The sequence below is a fragment of the Cebus imitator genome, unplaced genomic scaffold (assembly GCF_001604975.1).
Source record: "Cebus imitator isolate Cc_AM_T3 unplaced genomic scaffold, Cebus_imitator-1.0 Scaffold51, whole genome shotgun sequence".
Classification (NCBI taxonomy): domain Eukaryota; kingdom Metazoa; phylum Chordata; class Mammalia; order Primates; family Cebidae; genus Cebus; species Cebus imitator.
Genome location: NW_016107366.1, coordinates 906,471 through 926,811, shown reverse-complemented (window position 1 = coordinate 926,811; position 20,341 = coordinate 906,471). Strand labels below are relative to the sequence as shown.

Sequence of the window (20,341 nt, the reverse complement as noted above, 5' to 3'; positions counted from 1 at the left end):
TTTTTTCAGTAGAGACAGGATTTCACCATGTTGGCCAGGCTGGTCTCGAACTCCTGACCTCAGGTGATCCACCTGCCTCAGCCTCCGAAAGTGCTGGGATTACAGGTGTGAGCCACCGCACCTGGCAGCATGTTATTTTTCCTCAGAATTTTAAATGAGTTGTTCTATTGGCTTCTGACTTCTAGGGTCACGATTGAAGTCTGATATTCTGATTCTTGACTCTTCATATTAAACTTTCTCTCTTGAATACCAGTAAGTGGGAAAAATAAAATAAAAAAAAATAAACTTACTCTCTCTCAAATCTCTTAGGATCTTCCTCATAACCCACCTTCTGACATTTTTCAGTGATGGGCCTTCTGCCTATTATGCTGGATACAGTGTGAGCTCTTTCAATCTGGAAATTTCTTGTTTGCAGTTGGGAAAATTTTTTCTTAATTATTTCTTGTTTTTTTCCCCCCATCTTTTCCCCATTTCTGAATTTTCTTATCTTTTAAAAGTATTTTTGAACTCCTTGTCTTTTCTCCATGTTGCAATAGAGTTCCTTAATTTACCTTTCAGTATTTCTATTGTGTTTTTATTTCAGCTATGATTTCTAATTTCCTAGGGAGTGCCTTTGTTCTCTTCAGTATTCTTTTTTGTTTTTATATCATCCATTCTTATCTCTCTGTATGTGTTTCAATTTCACTTCTGTCTGCATCTGCATCATTTTTTTTCTTCCAAGTTATTTTTTTCTGTTTGTCATGGTAAAAGATTCCTTAAATGTTTGTTCATCCTTAGCTATGTGGTTATTATTAATATTTAGGGACAGGGCCCTAAAAGGTTGTTTGAAAGCATTGTATTATTTGGGCATGGGATTGTTAGCTGTGGCATTTTCTGTGGAGTGGTCTGGCTTACCTTTTTCTTTGGGAAGCACCAAGGGTCAGTATCAGTTGGTCTTTTCTCTTGGACTCATCAGATTTCTCCAAAGAAGTCTCTTCTGGGCTCCTGGAAAGGATATTAGTCTGGCTGCCAGAGTCCCGGGACTCAAGCAGGGAAAGAAGTTTGGGGTGGGGGTTGGCTTCAATATTCAGTGTGTAAACTTTCACTTCATCGTTTTATTTTCTGTTTGGTACCTGTGTGTGGTCCAGCTCTTCTGGGTAGAAGAGGGGCAGCTGTCCAACTGCACAGAAGATCTGAATGCTCTCATGCAGCCCAATGAATCCTTCATTTTTAGCCCCATTGTCATCTGCAGTTCCAAAGATATTTTAAACCACGATTTCTTGAGTTTCGAGGGAGTTTTGTGGCGTAAGTGGATTAGCTCCCTATCTTTTCCAACTGCTGGTTTAGGATTCAGCTTTTTGGAGTATACTAGGTCAATTTATTCTCTCCAACCTGCTTCTTAGTTCCAAATGTTTTAAATCCCTCTATTATTTCACTGGAGTTTTGGAAGGGAGCAGAATTCAGTGCCTGTATTCAGTTAGTCAGCATTTACTCTTAAGTGACTATCCAAGTCTCTTTCATTGGTCTGAGTTCTAGTTTAACAATCTTCTTTTTTTTCTTTTTGAGACAGAGTTTCGGTCTTGTTGCCCAGGCTGGATTGCAATGGCGTGATCTCTGCTCACTGCAACCTCTGCCTCCTGGGTTCAAGTGATTATTTTGCCTCAGCCTCCCAAGTAGCTGGGATTACAGGCATGTGCCACCACGTCCAGATAATTTTTTTGTATTTAGTAGAAATGGGGTTTCATCATGTTGGTCAGTCTGGTCTCGAACTCCTGACCTCAGATGATCCAGCCGCTTCAGCCTCCCCAAGTGCTGGGATTACAGGTGTGCGCCTGACCATTTCCGTCCAACGATCTTCTTAAAGTAGGGTATGCAAAAAGCAGCTCACTAAAGTACATACAGGTAATTCTTTCTTCTGGGTTCTTAATGTTGCCTAACATTGAATTTGCTTTTTCAGCAACTTCACTTAACATTACCTTGCTGTTCACCAAAGCCCTTAAAGCCAACTTTCCCTTTTGTGCTGTTGTTTCTTGTAGGATTTTGAAAACCTAAGTATGAAGTTGGAATTTTCCCCAAGAAATTTAAAGCTGTTGATTTTTGCCCAGCTTTGTAGACTATCATGAACTATTATTTTTATTATCCAGTGTATGTGCTATTCCTTTCCCAAGTTTCTATTATCTGATTAACATGTAGACATAAAGCAAATTATGCCTTCATATTAATTTAGGGAACACCTGATTGTGGCGTTCACTGTAGGGTGGTCTGGCTGGCCTGTTTCCTTGAGAAACTCCTAATGACAGTATCTTTTGGCCTTGATATTACCATTTTATTTTTATTGTTAAACATTTTAAAACATTTTCTTTCAGGTCCTGTCTTTAGATAGTCACTCTCTTTAGCTAGTCACCTCTTTTCTCAAGACCATCCTGGCAGTTTCCTATACAGTTGATCTGTACTTTCATCCATTTCCTCCCATCTTATCCCCTGAAATATTACCAGAGTTAGGATTAATAAATTTTAATAAAATTCAGGTATGTCATGTGTTTCCCAGTCTTCATTCTCCTATCAAAAATGGACAAGACTTTAGCCAGGATTGGCTTACTCAGGTGCATGTGTTGGCTCTAACTGGTTCCCTCTTTGTCTAAGTGCCCACAGCTCTCCCTTCAGTATTCTGTTCTAGGTTTTACTCAGAGTTGACATTATGCTCATTGCTAAGTGTGTAGTGTCCACTTTCTTTCCCCTTTTAAAACCAGGGATGCTGCCATGTTCTCTCTGTGTTTCATTGCTGTGGTTCTCTGCTGTTGCTTGAAAGTTACTGACAGCTGCCAGCAGTCTTCTTGGCGCAGTCTTCTTTGTACAAATCTTCTTGATGTTTATTCAGGCATGTGACTTGTCTGGACCACCAGGGTGTGAACTCTTCCTTGGTAGGCAGGAGAGGCAGGTCTTAGCTCTCTGTTCTTAGTGTGCCTCACTAGTAACATTCAGATGACACTCAGTAAATGTTTCAGTAAGCTTGTTTATTTGAAACAGTTTAGTCACCTACTAGAGCTTAAAGGTTTATAGACCAATATTGAATCCCATCCCACTAAATTTTGGTAATACCTGTAAGGTTATACTTGCTTTCCTGTATTAAAGTGTCAAAATTTGTTGGAAAAAATATCTTTTCCTGATACCTGCTGATGTTCCAAGCATTGTGCTGGGCTTTGGAAATAATCACAACGCATGACAACTCTTACTCTCATGGAGCCCAGCCGTATTTTGTGCATGATCATCCTCTCCACTGTTTTATCGACATTGGAGGTTGCATATGTGATGTCCCTTTTTCTAAAAATTTTTCTCCTAAGACTGTCTGCAGTCTTTCTTTACATGTCATATCTGACGTGTCAATTTTGTTGCTGCCACCCTAGTCCAGCTCACAGTTGTCTTGTGCTTAACCGCCTGCAGTCCTTTCTTCACTCAATAGCCTGAGTGATCAAAAAGGTGATTCAGACTCCACATCCTCTCCGCTCCAGAGGCTTCCATCACACATAAATATAACATCCAGACTTCTTCTCTACCTTACTCTGACTCTGCCTCCCTTTCATCTCCCCACTACCACCCTTCTCATTTATTATGTTCTGGCCAAGTTCACTGTTGTCAAACATGTCGAGATCCTTTGTCTTTCAGGGCCTTCCTTTTCTCTCTGGCTCTACCCTCAGATCTGCCAGATGTCCTCCCTCAGTTCTACACCTTCTACCCTAGCTGTCATTTTCTGTTTCTGTACTTGGCTGTATTTTTTCAAAGCTGAACATCACCTGAAATCATTATTATTTTTATTGGCTTTCTCCCTCCATAAGCACTGGGATTTTGTCAGGACTGTTGACTGCTGTATCCCCAGTGTTAGAACAGTACCTGGTCAATGTTTGTTGAATGAATGATGCAGTATTGTATCAATTTACATTGTTTCTCTCTACTGCTCCATTTTTAGTTCAGAGCCCTTTGGATGAGACAGGACAGTTTCTGAACAAAGGCATTCTTCCAGACTTAATTAGGTTCCCTCTTCTAGGGTTAAGTGCTTAATCTTTGCAGCATCTTAAAACGATAAAAACTAAATTCTATTCTTTGATGCCATCTGTGTAATCAGTGGTTAACTTTTCACACGATTTTTATTCCCGTTGGAATAATACATGAAAAGATCAAGTGTGGCTTTAAGTCCTTCCGTTTTGTAATTCCTGGACACATTTCCTGCTGCTGGTTTTCTTGTTATCCCATAATCTTGACAGGTTTGTCTCTCACCTCTTGGATTCCTCCTGTCAGACCTTGTTAGACTTGTTAATTTTCTATATAGTATGGGATGATGGTTTTCTAGAAGGTTCTGACAAATTTTTAATCTCATTTATCTCATCACTCTTATGGTACAGATCTTTCATTCCTCTCCTGTGGTCCCTGGTATCTTTTTTTCCCCCGAAATCACCTCCCTTAATTCCAAGTGGGTGGAAGGAAAAGGAATGGAATTTGGTCTTACAGGATATCAATAAAGGACCTATAGTCTGCAGGAATGGTAGGAGAAAGACATAGAAGTGTGAAATGCATAATGTGTTTGGCAAAAGTGGTTTGGGATGGCTGGAGTGTATGTTTATCTATAGTATGAAGTCAAGTCTGACCAGAAGGGTAAAGAGTAGCCTCTGTCTCCCAGGCTGGAATGCAGTGATGCAATCTCGGCATGCACAAAATACTTCAACCTCCACCTCCCAAGTTCAAGTGATTTTCCTGCCTCAGCCTCCCAAATAGCTGGGATTAACAGACACCTGCCACCATGCCTGGCTAATTTTTGTATTTTTAGTAAAGACAGGGTTTTGCCATGTTGGCCAGGCTGGTCTCAAACTCCTGACCTCAGGTGATCAGTCTGCCTTGATCTCCCAAAGTGTTGGGATTACCAGGATGAGCCACTGTGCCCGGCCTGATTGTGATCTTAAGTGCTAGTTTTAGGATTATGGAAGTCTGTACTTCGGTTTCATAATATTTTTGTTTTCTTAGTGTAGAAATTATTTTGTTCTGTTTTACATATTAGTTGAAAGCAAGAGACTTTTTATTTTTTTCCTCATCTTCAACAGTATCTAATAGAGTAGCTTGCACATAATAAGAGTTCAAAGTTGAGTTGAATTGAATTCTGATAAAAGGGTTTAATTTTCCTAAGAAAATCTAGAAGGCTGGACTTTTTCTACTGAATTAATCTAAAGGAAATAATACATACTTTTAAAATTGTACACCTTATATGAGTCTGTACTGTGAATATTTTGTCTTTGTATCTCCTACCTCACATCTCCTTTTTGTAATATGTAATCACCACAACAGGCAGTGCTGGGATCAAGGAGAGGAGTTTGGGAGAATTTAACTGCTTGGCATCTCCATCAAGTCCCCTTTATTTGATAGGACAATTAATCTTTTCATCATCTTCAGTGCAGTGCTATGCAGAGGCATGTTCATGTACCCCCTTCCAATCAGAGAACTGCCTGTGTCTCTCAATGTAGAAAATCTGGATCCACCATTAAGAACTTATATCCCTTTGAGAAAGGCTGAGAGAAGAAAAAAAATAACCTTATGTATTAGGTATCACTCTTCAGTTTACAGGTGAAAAAGCTGATTCATAAAGGTTAAAGCTCTAAGATTAATTAGCTAGTAAGCAAATGAGTTGGAATTAGAACACAGGTCTTATATTATTTTCTTTCCTCTATTTGTTAGGTATCCCAAATTCCACTTAAGGTTGTTGAATGGGCTACTGGTCAGCTGAAAAAATTCAATTTGTGCAGCATTGGCTAGCACAAATGCTGAAAGTAGGTCTCCCCATCTGCTAAGAGATACAAGCAAATTCAAAGCCTCTAGCCTTTCTTGTGACACATGCATAAAAGTAGGTAATAAAAAGAAAAAGATTATTTTATGCCACATTAAGTATAATGTTAAAATAATTTCATTCAGTACATTTAATTTTCTTTCATATGTATATTACAGGCACCAGTCACTATACCCGGCTAATTTTTGTATTTTTAGTAGAGACAGGGTTTCACCATGTTGGCCAGGCTGGTCTTAAACTCCTGACCTTGTGATTGCCTACCTCAGCCTCCCAAAGTGCTGGGATTATAGGTGTGAGCCACCATGCCCAGACTCTTTTCCTATATTTTTAATAATGACATTGTAATTCTCAAAGGACTTCCACCATTTGGCATAAACTATTGCTGTTGATTGATATATATATATATTTTTTTGAGACAGAGTCTTGCTCCATTTCCCAGTCTGGAGTGCAGTGGTGTGACCTCAGCTCACTGCATCCTCCACCTCCCGGTTTCGAGGGATTCTCCTACCTCAACCTCCCAAGTAGCTGGGATTACAGGCACACACCACCATACCCAGCTAATATTTTTTACTACTATTTTTAGTAGAGATGGGGTTTTGCAGTGTTGGGCAGGCTGGCCTTGAACTCCTCACCTCAGGTGATCCACCCCCTCGGCCTCCCACAGTGCTGGGATTACAGGTGTGAACCACTGCACCCAGCCTGATAATTTTTATTACAGTAAGAATTTGATTAGCGTATGAGTGACCAAAATCTATTCCTAGAACCTATGTTAGAAGGGGGTGGATGCTACTCCTTATTGTCTACATGTTTCATGTAGACTGTGGAGATGAGTGGATTACATTTGGCTTTTATTAATACTTATAAGCTGTATTTTTCCTTTTTTGCTTTTTTCCAGTTCTGACTGAACAGGATTGATTTGAAAAATTCATATGTAAACTCAGGATGCTGGGCTCTTATAACATTTCATGGTGGATGATTTGTGTAAAGTTGCAACTGAGTGAATTTCATTCAAGCAGTTGGAATCTTGAAGATGTGAGGCCATTACTAGCAAATGTTATGTTCTGAGTATATTGTCTGAGTTTTTTTTTTACCTGCAGTCACAGAGCAGTGACAGTTCATACTATTGAACATAGCCATATCACACTTCGTTAAGCAGTTTTATATTCCTCTAAAATCACTGTTTTTGATTTTGTCCTCAACAATATGTGTCTGATTTTTTTTTCTCTTAGTAGTATTAATAATAATCTACTTTCCCTGGCTATGATGCTCTTGGAGATCAAACAGCATTTTTAAGTTGCATGGAACCCCTTCCCAGTTGTCCTCTTCTGCTTTTTAACCACACCCACACAGTCACATGTTAATGAATATGATAGTTCTATAGCTTATTATTCTTTATGCATATAAATATGTTTCATGGTACTTAAAGACATGGTAGGGTAGTAATACTGACATTAGTGTAAAAGTAGTAAATAAAGCCAGTTAAAAAAAAAACCAATAAAGGATATATCCATCAGTAAGGTTTTGCTTATGCTTTTATAGCAAACTCTTATTCATCCATTTACTAGATAAACCACTAATTTTCATTTTACCAGATGTTTCCCTTAAGCAACATGAAGCTGCTTCTTTTCCACTTTTTTCCTGTTCTGCAATATATCTTTTATATCAGCATTAGATTCAAACCTCCCCCTGGGCTATGCCCTCAGTTTACTTATCTGGCCTATGTCACTGAACAAGAATTGTACTGGTGGAGGTGTATTGGCCTTTTTGAATGAGCATCTTTACTGCTGCCTCGCTGCTTTTACTTATGAGGTCCTTGTTTGGAATTTTTCTTCCTCTTACCCGAATCCTATCCTGATGAGCCAGTTCATATTCTCTCTTTTTAAGAAGCCTTCCTCTTCAGTCTACACTGACCACTCCCTTCTCTGAACACAGCATACATTACCTTGGGTATTGTTACCTAACTGTTTCTTGTCACCTACCTAAAGCAATATTAATTTTTTTAAAGCATAGGATGAGGCCCTATCATTCTGAGCATGAAACAAGTTCTACCCAGAATTTAATAAGATATTATTGAACAGTGTGGGTAGAGCAAATAATAGCAACACAGCTTGTGTCCAGTGTTACTTTGGTATATATAGTGGTATGTATTTCACATATACTGTGGTTAGCCTCGCAACTGTTACAGGTGAGGAAAATAAGGCACACATAGAGTTAAATGATTTGCCTATGTCGTGTAGTAGCTTTTTTGCAGTAGAGCCAGGAACTCTTAGTTATCTCCTCCAATGCCATCTATGAGTTTCTCAGGCATTTCTATCTTTCATAACCTTGATCCTATTGAAAAGTAAGCACCTATGCTTTTAGAACAATGAATTATATAATCTGAAATCCACACATGGGGACCTAAATGAAGTTTAAATTCTTAACAATAATGATATAAAACAGTTCAGTAGTATTATGATTCCAAAATTAATTTGAAATCAGTTTGAAAAATAATTTTTTTCCTTCAGAAGTACATAGTTAAAGGCTTGGAGCTAGTCTTGACAGGAAAGTGGTGTTTAAGAAACAGCCATACTCTACAACTGTAGCATGTATTAGTGAGGCCTATCTCAATTTGTTGTAATGCTAGATTTACATCACAGATGGTAGCTGCAGCTTTGATTTCAGCTTTTTCATGAAAAATGATGTGTTTTACAGCATCAAGGATTGTAAACACGTTCCAAAGTTGACTGCATGTGAGAAGTTTTGGGATAGCTCTAAGCTTTGTAAATTCATCTTCAGAATGTCACGAATATCGAGTTTTTGTTGGTTATATTTTGCTTTCAGCTCTTGTATTTTGTTCATGAAAATGTGAGCCATGGCAATGGGATAAATGCTTGGTAATTCAGGCCTGTCCCTGAGGTATACACGTTGGAGGTAAACACAGACAATGAAAATGTGATTCCTTATAAAATTTTGTAACCTTCTTTTGAAATTGATTTCCGGGAAATATTCTCTATGTTTAAAATTTAGTGATTCTATTGAGTTTGGGGGTTGGTCAGTTTATGAAAAATGAATGCAGTCTCTGCTTATTTGGTCCACATGTCTGGTTTGAATCAGAACACTTGTATTTCCTTGATCATATCAGCAGTGCTACTGCTTTTTTGCTTCTGTAGTTTCAGTTTTGGTGTGATCAGATGTCTTGTCACCTCAGGGAAGAACCAAAATATATATATTATATGTATAAATTATATATATGTATGTGTGTGTGTGTGTGTGTGTGTGTGTGTGTGTGTGTATGTATTTTTTTTTTTTTTTTGAGAGGGAGTCTTGCTCTGTTGCCCAGGCTGGAGTGCAACGGCTTGATCTCAGCTCACTGCAACCTCCAACTCTTGGGTTCAAGCGAGTCTCCTGCCTCAGCCTCCCAAGTAGATGGGATTACAGGGGCCTGCCACCACGCCTGGCTAATTTTTTTACTTTTAGTAGAGACGGGGTTTCACCATGTTGAACCAACCTGGTCTCAAACTCTTGGCCTCAGGTGATTGCCCACCTTACCCTCCCAAAGTGCTGAGATTACAGGCATGAGCCATCGTGCTCAGCCGGAAGAACAATCTTATGAGTCCACAGGGGGTCTGACAAGTTGAGCCACTCCAAGCCCTTTAATTCCAAGTGTCCTTGATCTGAGGAAGCAGCTTAGTAAATCTCTTGAAAAAGTTTTCACAGCCTAGCTATATGACTGCATTAAAATAAAGTTAACTTCTATATACCTCTTCATCCTCTTTCAAATATTTCTTGGATTTGTGAAGATTAAGGTGACTCAAGAGTCACAATCTCAGTCTATCACTGCCTTCATCACAGCATGCAGTGAACCTGAATCATTCATTCAGTAAGTAGTTTTTGAGATTTCTAGGTACTGGGGATACAGCAAAGAACCCCTGTTTTTTAGGGGACAAAACAGAGACACAGGTAAAATATATAGTATAGAAGATGAAGATATGTACTGCTTTGGAGAAAATTAAGTTAGGAAATGGGGATGGGGAGCCTGTGTGTGCGTGTGTGTGTGTGTGTCTGCAGTTTACAATAGGGTTGTTAGGAAAAGCCTCACTGGGATGAGGGGGCAAACCAGCTTGATATTTAAGAAAGGAACATTGCAGGCAGAGGGAATAGCAAGTGCAAAAGTCAGGAGGCAATCCTGATAGCTGAAGCGGCATCAAGAAAACCAGAGTGGTCTGAGAAGTGGAAGGAAGGGAACAGCAAGTCAAGGCTCGTTTGTGCCTGAGCATCTGGGCGTTCCAAGCCATTATAAAAACTTGGCTTTTGCTCTGCACGTGACAGGAAGATATTATGGGGTTTTAAGCAGAGAAATAATAATAACTGGCTTTCTGATCACATTATTGAAAGTAGTACTGAGGGGACACGTGTGGAAACAGAAGGCTATTGCAGTAATCAAGGTGACAGATAATGGTGACTTGAACCAGGATGGTAGCAGTGGAGAGCTGATAGGACATGGTCAGATTCTGGCCATATTTGGAAGACAGGGCCATCAGCATTTCCTGATGAACTGGATATATGCTGTGAGAAAGTGGCAATAAAGTTTTAAGTCTGAACACCTGAAGGTGAAATTACTGTTTACTGAAGTAGGGAAGGCTGTTGGTGGAGCAGGTTGTGTAAAATATCAGGAGCTGGTGATAGATGTGTGTCGTGGGTGAGACAGTGGAACCCAAGTGTTGGTTAGCCTTATCTCTTGAATACACTTCAAAAATTGCACACCCCTCTCTGTACTGCAGTTACTCCATTCATGATAATGATTTAAACTTTTCAGTGTTTAAATCAAGTGTCTTAGATTTCCTGATAGCAGGTACTCATGCCTCTTAGCTAACAGGGTTACAAAAATATCTCAAATCTCAAGCAGGCCACACTCTGGTAAGCAGGTGGCACTAGATCCAATGGCTCCACAAGGAGGATCCAAATATTTTTCCTGCCACACCGTATAGGTGAACCTGGAAAAAACAAACAAAAATAGAATAAAATGGAAGCCTCAACAATAATTTAAAAATACAGTAAACAACTCATATTTGCAAAATCAGGCACTGAAAGCAGTAGTGCTGATGGGAAAAATAGAGTTGGGACTGACCAATTAAAACTGAGCAACTTGTAAACCAAGTAGTTTGATAGGACCCAGTCCTTCCCATGTCACCAAGTAGTGCATGGGAATTACTCACAAAATGTTAGTGGCTGTTGTTCATTTGTTGACACAAAATACTAAAAAACAAACTAAAACAAGAACTAGCATAGTCAAGCCTAACTGGTATTTGTTTCTAGTATTACAGTCAGAAAATTCTGTGTATCTGTAAACCCTGGACTCATGCTTTCTTCTTTGAGAAATAGTCTTAGAGGGTAATTTGCTTCTAATAGAGACCATTTGTATCAAAATTTAAAAGCTGATCCAGTATATAGCCTTCTTAATTAATCCATTGTTTTAATATAGGGAGGAATGTATTTGCAGCCTTTTTTGTTTTTTTTTTTTTTGAGATGGGAGATGGAGTCTTGCACTGTCGCAGGCTGGAGTGCAGTGGCACAATCTTGGGTTCAAGCAATTCTCCTGTCTCAGCCTCCCTAGTAGCTGGGATTACAGGTACTTACCACCATGCCCAGCTAATTTTTGTATTTTTCGTAGAGACGGGGTTTCACTATGTTGACCAGGATGGTCTCCATTTTTTGACCTTGTGATCTGCCTGCCTTGGCCTCCCAAAGTGCTGGTGTTACAGGTATGAGCCACCGCACCTGGCCTTCTGTTTTTTTTATTTTTTTGTGTGTGACAGGGTCTCACTCTGTCACCCAGACTGGAGTGCAGTGGCACGAACTCCACTCACCACAACCTCCACCTCCTAGGCTCAAGCAATTCTCCTGCCTCAGCCTCCCGAGTAGCTGGGATTATAAGCATGCCACTACTGTCCAGCTAATTTTTTATTTTTTTATTTTTAGTAGAGACTGAGTTTCATCATGTTGGCCAGCCAGGCTGGTCTTGAACTCCTGACCTCGTGATCCACCTGCCTCAGCCTCCCAAAGTGCTTATTGGTGTGAACTCAAGTGATCCATCCGCCTCGGCCTCCCAAAGTCCTGGGATTATGGGCATGAGCCACCATGCCTGGCCATATTTGCAGCTTTCTCATCTGCATTTGCAGCTTTGCAGATAACTTAAAAGAAGGAAAGTATAGTGGTTTTTGAAGCCACCGAGTCAACTACCACTTATGCTGAAGTAAGTCACTACTTTAGACTTTCAGCTTTCCCCCCCGCCGCCCAGGTCATCTTATATTGCAAAGGCTTTCTCTTTAATAATCATGAGAAAACTTGTCTCTGCTTGAAAACATTATTATGCTGGGAAAAATTACATGTGAGCCAATGTGACTTCTCTATTATGCCAACAGCATTCATCTGTTGCCAGTCAGGTATGAGGTAATGCCTGTCAAAGAAACACACTGCAGCAGAACAAACCATGCTGCTGACTTAGGACTCCTTAGATCTGCCCTTCAATCCAGGAACCAAATGCAGATCAATTTCCTTATTGATACTCTAGGATTTTTCAGTTTAAAATAGTAAGAACAACCTTAAATTATTTTACTATGCTCAAAAAACATTTGAAAAATCTCAACATCTATATTTTTTAAAAAGCCATTTTACAACTAAAAAAACTATCTTTAATAAGATCCATCATCTCAAACCAACAAGCCAGTCTTGTACTTGACAGTGATACACTATAGCATCTTCAGTTTACATCAGGAATATATAAGTAAACCTTCTATCACCATTAACGTTGTTCTAGAAGTTCTAATTCGTGCAATAATCCACAAAACCAAAGTAAGTATAATGATCTAAAAGGAGATAAAATACAAAGGAAATCAACTAAAAATTATAAGTGCTATATTTGGTAAGTATACAAAAATCGCTATCTTTCTCAAGTGTTAGCAATAACCAGTTAGAAACATATAGTGTTTAAAAAAATCCATGTTTTTATCAAAGTTTTAGCAAATATAAAATTAGAAATAACCCTAACAAATATGTCCAATTGAAATGAAGAAAACTATAAAACTTTTCTTGAGATTTAAAAAATAAATAAATGAACCAGAGGGATATACATTGTTTCTGGATGTAAAAACTGAAATATTGAGATGTCATTGTTCCAATTAAATTTAACATGATTTGAGTAAAATTGACAAAATGATTTACAAAATGATTCTAAGCAAGAAGCATACTCCCACTATGACCAATTTTAAGCTACCAACATAAAGTCCATGAGTAGGAGTTGGGAAGAAATGTGCAAGGTTGGCTCTCATGAGCTGGCGTGAGCTGATGTGAGCTCGCTGTAGCACACAAATGCCACAGGCATGGCAGAACATGCTGAGAAACCATCTGGAGATCACCCAGCCCACTGAGGTAAGCTTGCAACTCTCAGGCCAGAGCACATTTCTTTTTGTAGGTGCCTTCCCCAAGAAGCATAAGATAGACATAATAGAGCAAAAAATTCACTGTTGTCCTGAAGAGCACCTTGACAGGAAACTGGACCTGCACATGGAGGGATTTATTTCTCCTGTAGAGAAATCCCTATAGAGTTGCTAGAGCAACTCTGGGAGCAACTTCTTTGGGAACAAAGTCATACAATGGCTGAAGACTAAGGAGAGAGGTGTGGCTAGGCAAATGCTCTGGACCAGAACAGAGATGATCCTCTGGTGGCTTCTTTTCTTTCTGAAACCTGTGATACTCTCAACAGTGTCACATGTGTTTTACTCTCTTCCTTGGTAGGGTGCTTATATTCTTTCTCTCTTTTTTAAAAACCATCTTTTTGACATTGTTTAATTACTGCCTATAACAGTTTTCATAAATGTGGTCACCAGAAAGATGATTCATAGAGGCAGTGGTAGTATGTGAGTGCATGAAGGGTTGTGTCTAGGAGTGATGGCTCAGGTGATACCTTGTAGTAAAGGATGTGTCTCATAGTGGCCAGGCAGACATATCATCAGAAAGGAGGTTTGAATGTATAGAGGCTTCGGGTCTTGTAACATGTTTGTTGGTTGACACAGGGCTTCCATCAAGGGCTTGCCCTTTTTATTCCACAGTGGATGACTGCTAGCTGGTCATTTGGTTACCCAGGCTTACATGTGCCATCTTAAAATGGGTTGTTCCTTTGTGATTGCATCTGTGGTTCTAGTGGAAGATCAGCTTATTCTTGGGTGGACTTTGTGGAAAGAAGCAGGATTTAACTGGGTTTCAGAGAAATGAAGACTTTGCGAATTTGGGAGCCATATTATTCAAGTTGTATAGTTATTTGAAGCCTGTGATTCAGAATTATTACTTAGGGCAATACAGAAAGAAACAATTGACATGGGATGGGATGGGGTGCAGAGACTGAAGAGAGAAGAAAATAGTTACTTTTGTGGGATTAATAAAGATTAATTTTACACTGTGAGAAAAGTAGCTGTAACAAACACATAGAAGACTGGCTGCTGGGCAAGATGAATTGCCATAATTGTATACAAACCAGTCAAGGTCTGAATGAGCTTGGGACCTGGCTTTGGAGATAGATGGACGACAATCGTTTCTTACGAGTGCAATGTCTTAATGACTCATTGGGTATGGAAGTTTACAGATGCCCGTGTTTTTAGAGCATTTACTTATTCAAGTTAGGTTCATTAGCATTCATTTTTCTTGATTTTAAGAACAAGTTTAGTATCTCTCATTTGTAGAGCTATTAATTTGATGATTCAGTGTTTTCCCTCACTTATTTGGGCGTGTCTAATCTTTTTATGTGAGTTTTTCTTTAATCACTTTAGACCCTTAGCTGGTTTTCCTTAACTCAGCTTCTGGTGTGTCTGTATGTTTTCTTATGAATGTTTGCTGATCATGGAACCATTGAATCTCAGAATTGGAAAGGACTGTTAGTAGTCTTCTAATCAGACTGTCAATTTGATGTTTGAGTGGTCTATATTATTTTTTTTTCTACTTCCTTCTTAATAATAGATTGGGTCTTAATTTTTTTTTTTTTTTTTTGAGACAGAGTCTTGCTCTTTTACCCAGGCTGAAGTGCAGTGGTGTGATCTTGGCTTACTGCAACCTCCACTTCCTGGGTTCAAGCAATTCTCCTGCCTCAGTCTCCTGAGTAGCCAGGATTGCAGGCATGCGCCACCACACCCAGCTAACTTTTGTATTTTTAGTAGAGACGAGTTTTACCGTGTTGGCCAGGCTGCTCTTGAGCTCCTGACCTCATGATCCGCCCACCTCAGCCTCCCACAGTGCTGGGATTACAGGCGAGAGCCACCATGCCTGACAGGTCTTGATTTTTTTACTAGTTGGAATTTGCCAAGAAGGAGTATTTGGGGGTTTTGTGACAATATGTCATCTTCAGATTCAGCAGTCACTTGGAGATAATAACCCATTGGTCATACTTAGGGATAGCTGAAGGCCAGCTGGTTATCTGATGCTGAAATGTCAGTGCATATTCAGTGGTCCCTGCTGCAGGGTATTCCAACCTTTAATTTTGAACCCTGGGCCAGAGGTGGGAGTTTAGTTGGACTTTGGACCCAAATTGTAGGGCCAGGTTAAACTCAGCACTGTCATGTTCTGAGGACTTCCTCCATGGCTCTGATCTATTTCAGGGCATGAAGAGGGTGCTGGAGGTTGGTTGATTGTGGAGAAACACCTTGTTGTATCCCAAGATTAAAGGCAAGCTGGCAGGTCAAGAGCTGCTTATTTGTAAATTATACTGAAATGCTGGGAGAAGTTCTCTGAAAGTGGTCTAAATTGTAGTTCTTTAATATTTTCTGCTTGTAGAATTTGAATGGGAAGTACTTGGGTGGTTTAAATTTTAGCAAGGAAGGCCAGCTGATGGCTGTGAAGAGGCTCCACTAAGTGTCATTGACCTTAGAATCCACCAAGCCCTGGAGCTTTGGAGACTCAGATCTCAATTTTGCTAGATCTAGAGTGTACCCTTCTGCTAATGTGAATTCATGTAAAACTATATCATAAGGCTCACCTATCAATTCAGAAGGCTAATTTTTTAAAGAATCAATTGACAGGCAGACCAGAAATTTTTAGTCAGTTTGGTAAGCATGAAAGTAAAGCCAAATTATTATTAAGAACCATTACATTTATTCTTAATAGAAAAGTAGTATGGTTATTTTTTAAAAATCCAATCCCAATGTGTATGAGTCCTTTCTCATTCCACCTCATGAGATAACAAGTGTTAACAGCTTAGTCTGTATATATTTTTCCCAATTGTCTGTAAATGCAATAACCTCCATTGCTCTATTGCCTTATTATTTTTCTATAGCTCTCTAGTTACGCTGTGCACTACACTTGTCAACCTGCGGGAGGCAAGAGGATAGTCAGAAGGTTGCCTGATGACATGGAATCACATGAAGGGGAGTAGGCTGGATGACTCATGGCATAGCCGCAGTGGCCTGAATTGTCTATTCAGCAATAAAAGCACATCTGCATGAGAGGCTAGGTGCTAGAGTTCCTTTCCCCAATACAGTTTGGAAGAGCAGTACCCTTTCTCCAACACAGTTTGGAAAGCAGTATCAAGGTTTATTTCTCAGACTTTTATTTTTCACTGTAACTACCCAGGTACAAGTCCTGGCACCTGATAGGTGCTAAATAAATAGTAGCTATGTATCTTCCTGCCCTATCCATTTCCTATTTTCTGATAAATACAGTCTTTCTTTTTTTAATTTTTTTTTTTTAAAGAGATGGGAGTCTCACTATGTTGCCCAGGCTGGTCTTGACCTCTGAGCTCAAGCAATCCTCCCACCTCAGCCTCCCAAAGTGCTGGGATTATAGGCATGAGCCACCACACCCGGGCCCTGAGAAGTACTATCTTTCTGTAGCTGTGTTTATGTTGCAGTCTGGTTTTGCCTTGTCACATGAGTCCTTTGGTCTCTTTAAGATGATTTTTCTGAGATCTATTTTATATTTTAGTTCTCTGTAACATTATTTACCCTTTCCCCTTGTGTTGCCTACAGAGGGATTGAAAATCAGCACCTTATCTAGTAATTCTAGTAACTTCTCATTTCTCAGAAATATGCTTTCATTCATGAAATTTCATTATTACCCAAGTCTTTACATTAGTTAAAGAGCTTCTGCTTTCATCTTCTATGTCTGATGTGGTAACTACATGAAAAATGTTCATATGGAGTCTGTCACGAAGTCAGCAGAACTCTGCATGTGAAGTGGCCAATGTGGACCCTTTGAAGTGTTTTAATGTGATTTCTTTAATACACATAGCGAATTTATTGAGATACAGTTCATATACCATAAAAATGATTTTTGGTATGTTCACAGAGTTGTATAAACACAACCACAATCAGTTTTAGAACATTTTTATCATCCCAAAGTAAACCCCATACCCATTAGCGGTCATTCATCATTTTCCCTCCACTCCCACTTTCTGTCTCTATAAATTTGCCTATTCTGGATATTTCATATAATTTGAATTATATAATATATGGGCTTTGTGCCTGGTTTCTTTCACTTAGAATCTTTTCAGGGTTCATTCATATTGTAGCATGTATCACCACTATTTTTATCGCAAAATTATATTCTATTATATAGATGTACCGTATTGTGTTTAATCACTCACCGGTTGACGGACATTATATGTGATTTTTTTAATAGCAAAGTAGCACTTTAGGTATTATTGTTTTTGAAATACAATCAGGTGTTTCACAGAATTTAGGTGGAATTTACAGATGGTGAGGAGGAAACAACAGTTTGTTTGCACCTGTTAAATATCACTGCAGGTGTTTTCTTCAAATATCAAGAGTAATATTTGGACATTTGAAAACCACCTTTGAAATTAAAAGACAAAATATGTTAATAACATGTTATTCTTGGTTATTACCTATAATTTTCCTGTAAGAAAGTTATCCATGTAAAAAAATAATTTACCAGTCTGGCTAAAAACACAAAATTAGCCATACATGGTGGTACATGCCTGTGCCAGCTACTTGGGAGGCTGAGGTGTGAGAATCACATGAACCTGGGAGGTGGAGGTTGCAGTGAGCCAAGATCATGCCACTGCACTCCAGACTGGGCAACAGAGTGAGACTCTGTCTCAAATAAGATAGATAGACAGAGAGAGAGAGAGAGAGAAAGAGATACAGAATGTACTGCAGCATTTTTACTACAATTCTTATGCCTCTCATTTTCCTCTTTTCCCTCCTTTTTTCCGCATAGTTTATTCCACAGTGTCTACACAGGATATGCTAACCACAGTAAACAGAGCAGAGGAAAGTGTCATGGGTCCTGGAGCCCAACTGTCTGGTTCACATTCCTGCCGTAGTACTTACCATTTGACTTGGGGTTATTACTTAACCACTCTTTGCCTCAGTTTTCTTATCAGTAAAATGGGAACAATAACACCATCAACTTCATAACACTAGTTCTGAAGAATAAATGGATTAATACAGGCAAAATGTCTGGCACATGGAATATGCTCAATAATACTGGCTAAAATCTATCTCTGTATAGTATTATGATTTAGTGTTACACAGTCATTTTAAATACTTGTATGAACATCATTTTGGTAATATTCTTAATTATGATTCCTCTATAACCTTTTTCTACCTTAATGTGCGCAGTTTTTCCTATCATTTTGCCAACGCTCAATTATGAACTCAAGTGGGTTGTGTTATAAAAGGGGGGACAAGCAGGCGTAGTGGCTCATGCCTGTAATCCCAGCACTTTGAGAGGCCAGCGCAGGAGGATGACTTAACACCAGGAGTTTGAGACCAGCCTGGGTAACAAGCAGGACCCTATCTCTACAAAAAATAAAAATACCAGCCAGGGATGGCAGTGCACACTTGTTGTCCTAACTACTCAGGAGGCTAAGGTGGGAGGATTATTTGAGCCCAGGAGTTTGAGGCTGCAGTGAGCTATGATTGTGTCACTGCTTTGCAACTTGGGTGACAGAGGAGGATCTGTCTCTAAAAAATAAATAAAATAAAAATAAAATATAAAAGGGAGGACAGAAAAGGTAGAACCCAGAGATGAGGAAGGTAAATTAGTAAGAAAACAGCAGAAAGTTGAAAGTAAAGTAGCTGAATCTCTTAAGCTCCAGCACAGTTCCTTTCGTATGATAATAAATTATTTATCGAATGAATGGATTTTTAATAGTTTGGTTGATTATGGGTTTCAGAATTGAAGTTTCCTTCAACTTTCTTTAAAACTTTAGGACTTCACAGTGTGTATGTATATCAAAACATCATGTTGTACACCTTAAATATATATACTTTTTACTACTCAATTATACCTCAATAAAGCTGTGGAAAGTTTAAGCTATAAAAAAGGCAATTCAGTTTTTCTCATTGTATTGTCATTTGAAAGTTACTAATTGTTTCTTTCCACAATTGTCTATAAAACTGTGCACTCATTCATTTCTTCTGGTTGTGTTTCCCTTACAACCAGTTTTTCAGTTTTCAAGCACATATTTTGTAATACATACAATATGGGAACAACTTAAAGATGTTTGAGATGAATATTTGTGGCAACTCACTTTTTTAAGTGCTTTAAGGGAAGATTTTCCCTGTAGCCCATTGGGAAAGGATATTAACAATGATTTAGGGCCTAGTTCTAGGAACTTAAAGTAGTGTATGCTGAAAACAATGCATGGTACAGGGTGGTTGTCCTTTCCTGGCAGATGGGGAGGTCAGTTCAGCTGATCATACTCCTATTTAGAAGACTAGCTAGAATTCAAGCCCAGATTTGTGTTTCTTTCCCTCTCCACACCAGTTTACTTCTCTAAACTGCCGGTTTTCCTGCATTCTTTGGGAGAAATCTTGCTCCTACCTAGGTGATTCTCAGCATACAGCTTTCCAAGGAAGTTTGAAGTGTTCTGATCTCCCATCAATAAATGTTAGGTAAAATGACTTAAACATTTTCTGCTGGTTTTGATACTGTATCTTTTTATAGGTGATATAATGAGGAAGTAGAAAAAGCATAATCCGGATAAATGGGAGCTAATATATATATATTTGTTATTTCTTTCATAATTAAAAAGCATTAATGGAAATCAGAATGGGAAAAATGCATTATAGATCAAACTACTTAAAAATTGCATCATCCCTTTCCAATGCTTACATATTTGCATATTCTCTTTTGCATATTTGTATAATCAGAGCATAGATACAATTGCAAACCATGTTTCTAATATAACTGTTTATGATAATCATTTTTATATGTTACTATACAGTCTTCATAATTATTTTTATGACTGCTTAATATCCCAGTTGTATATTTAATTATTTCCTATTAATAGTTCAAACATTCTATAAATGTTCAAACAATTTTTTCTCATAATAGCATTGCATTGAACATGTAAAGCTATTTTAATGTGTTTTTTTGTTTGTTTTTTGTTTTGAGACGAGGTCTCGCTCTGTTGCCCCAGCCAGGGTACCGTGGTGTGATCCCAGCTCATTGCAGCCTCCACCACCTGGGCTCAAATTATTCTACCACCTCAGCCTCCCAAGTAGCTAGAACTACAGGTGTATGCCACCATGCCTGGTTAAT

At 38.8% G+C, this 20,341-nt stretch overlaps 1 protein-coding gene across 4 annotated transcripts in view; it reads left to right on the top strand.

The window, feature by feature from the left end:
* SLC44A1 (solute carrier family 44 member 1) overlaps nucleotides 1-20,341 on the top strand; it is a 184,704-nt gene that overhangs the window by 23,513 nt on the left and 140,850 nt on the right. Inside the window, exon 1 of one of the 4 annotated variants that reach the window (XM_037738225.1) lies at nucleotides 12,082-12,086. The exons of the other annotated variants lie outside the window; for them this stretch is intronic. The gene's annotated coding sequence lies outside the window, so the exon portion shown is untranslated. Of the gene's footprint in view, nucleotides 1-12,081; nucleotides 12,087-20,341 lie in introns of those variants that run through there. 4 annotated transcript variants of the gene reach the window in all.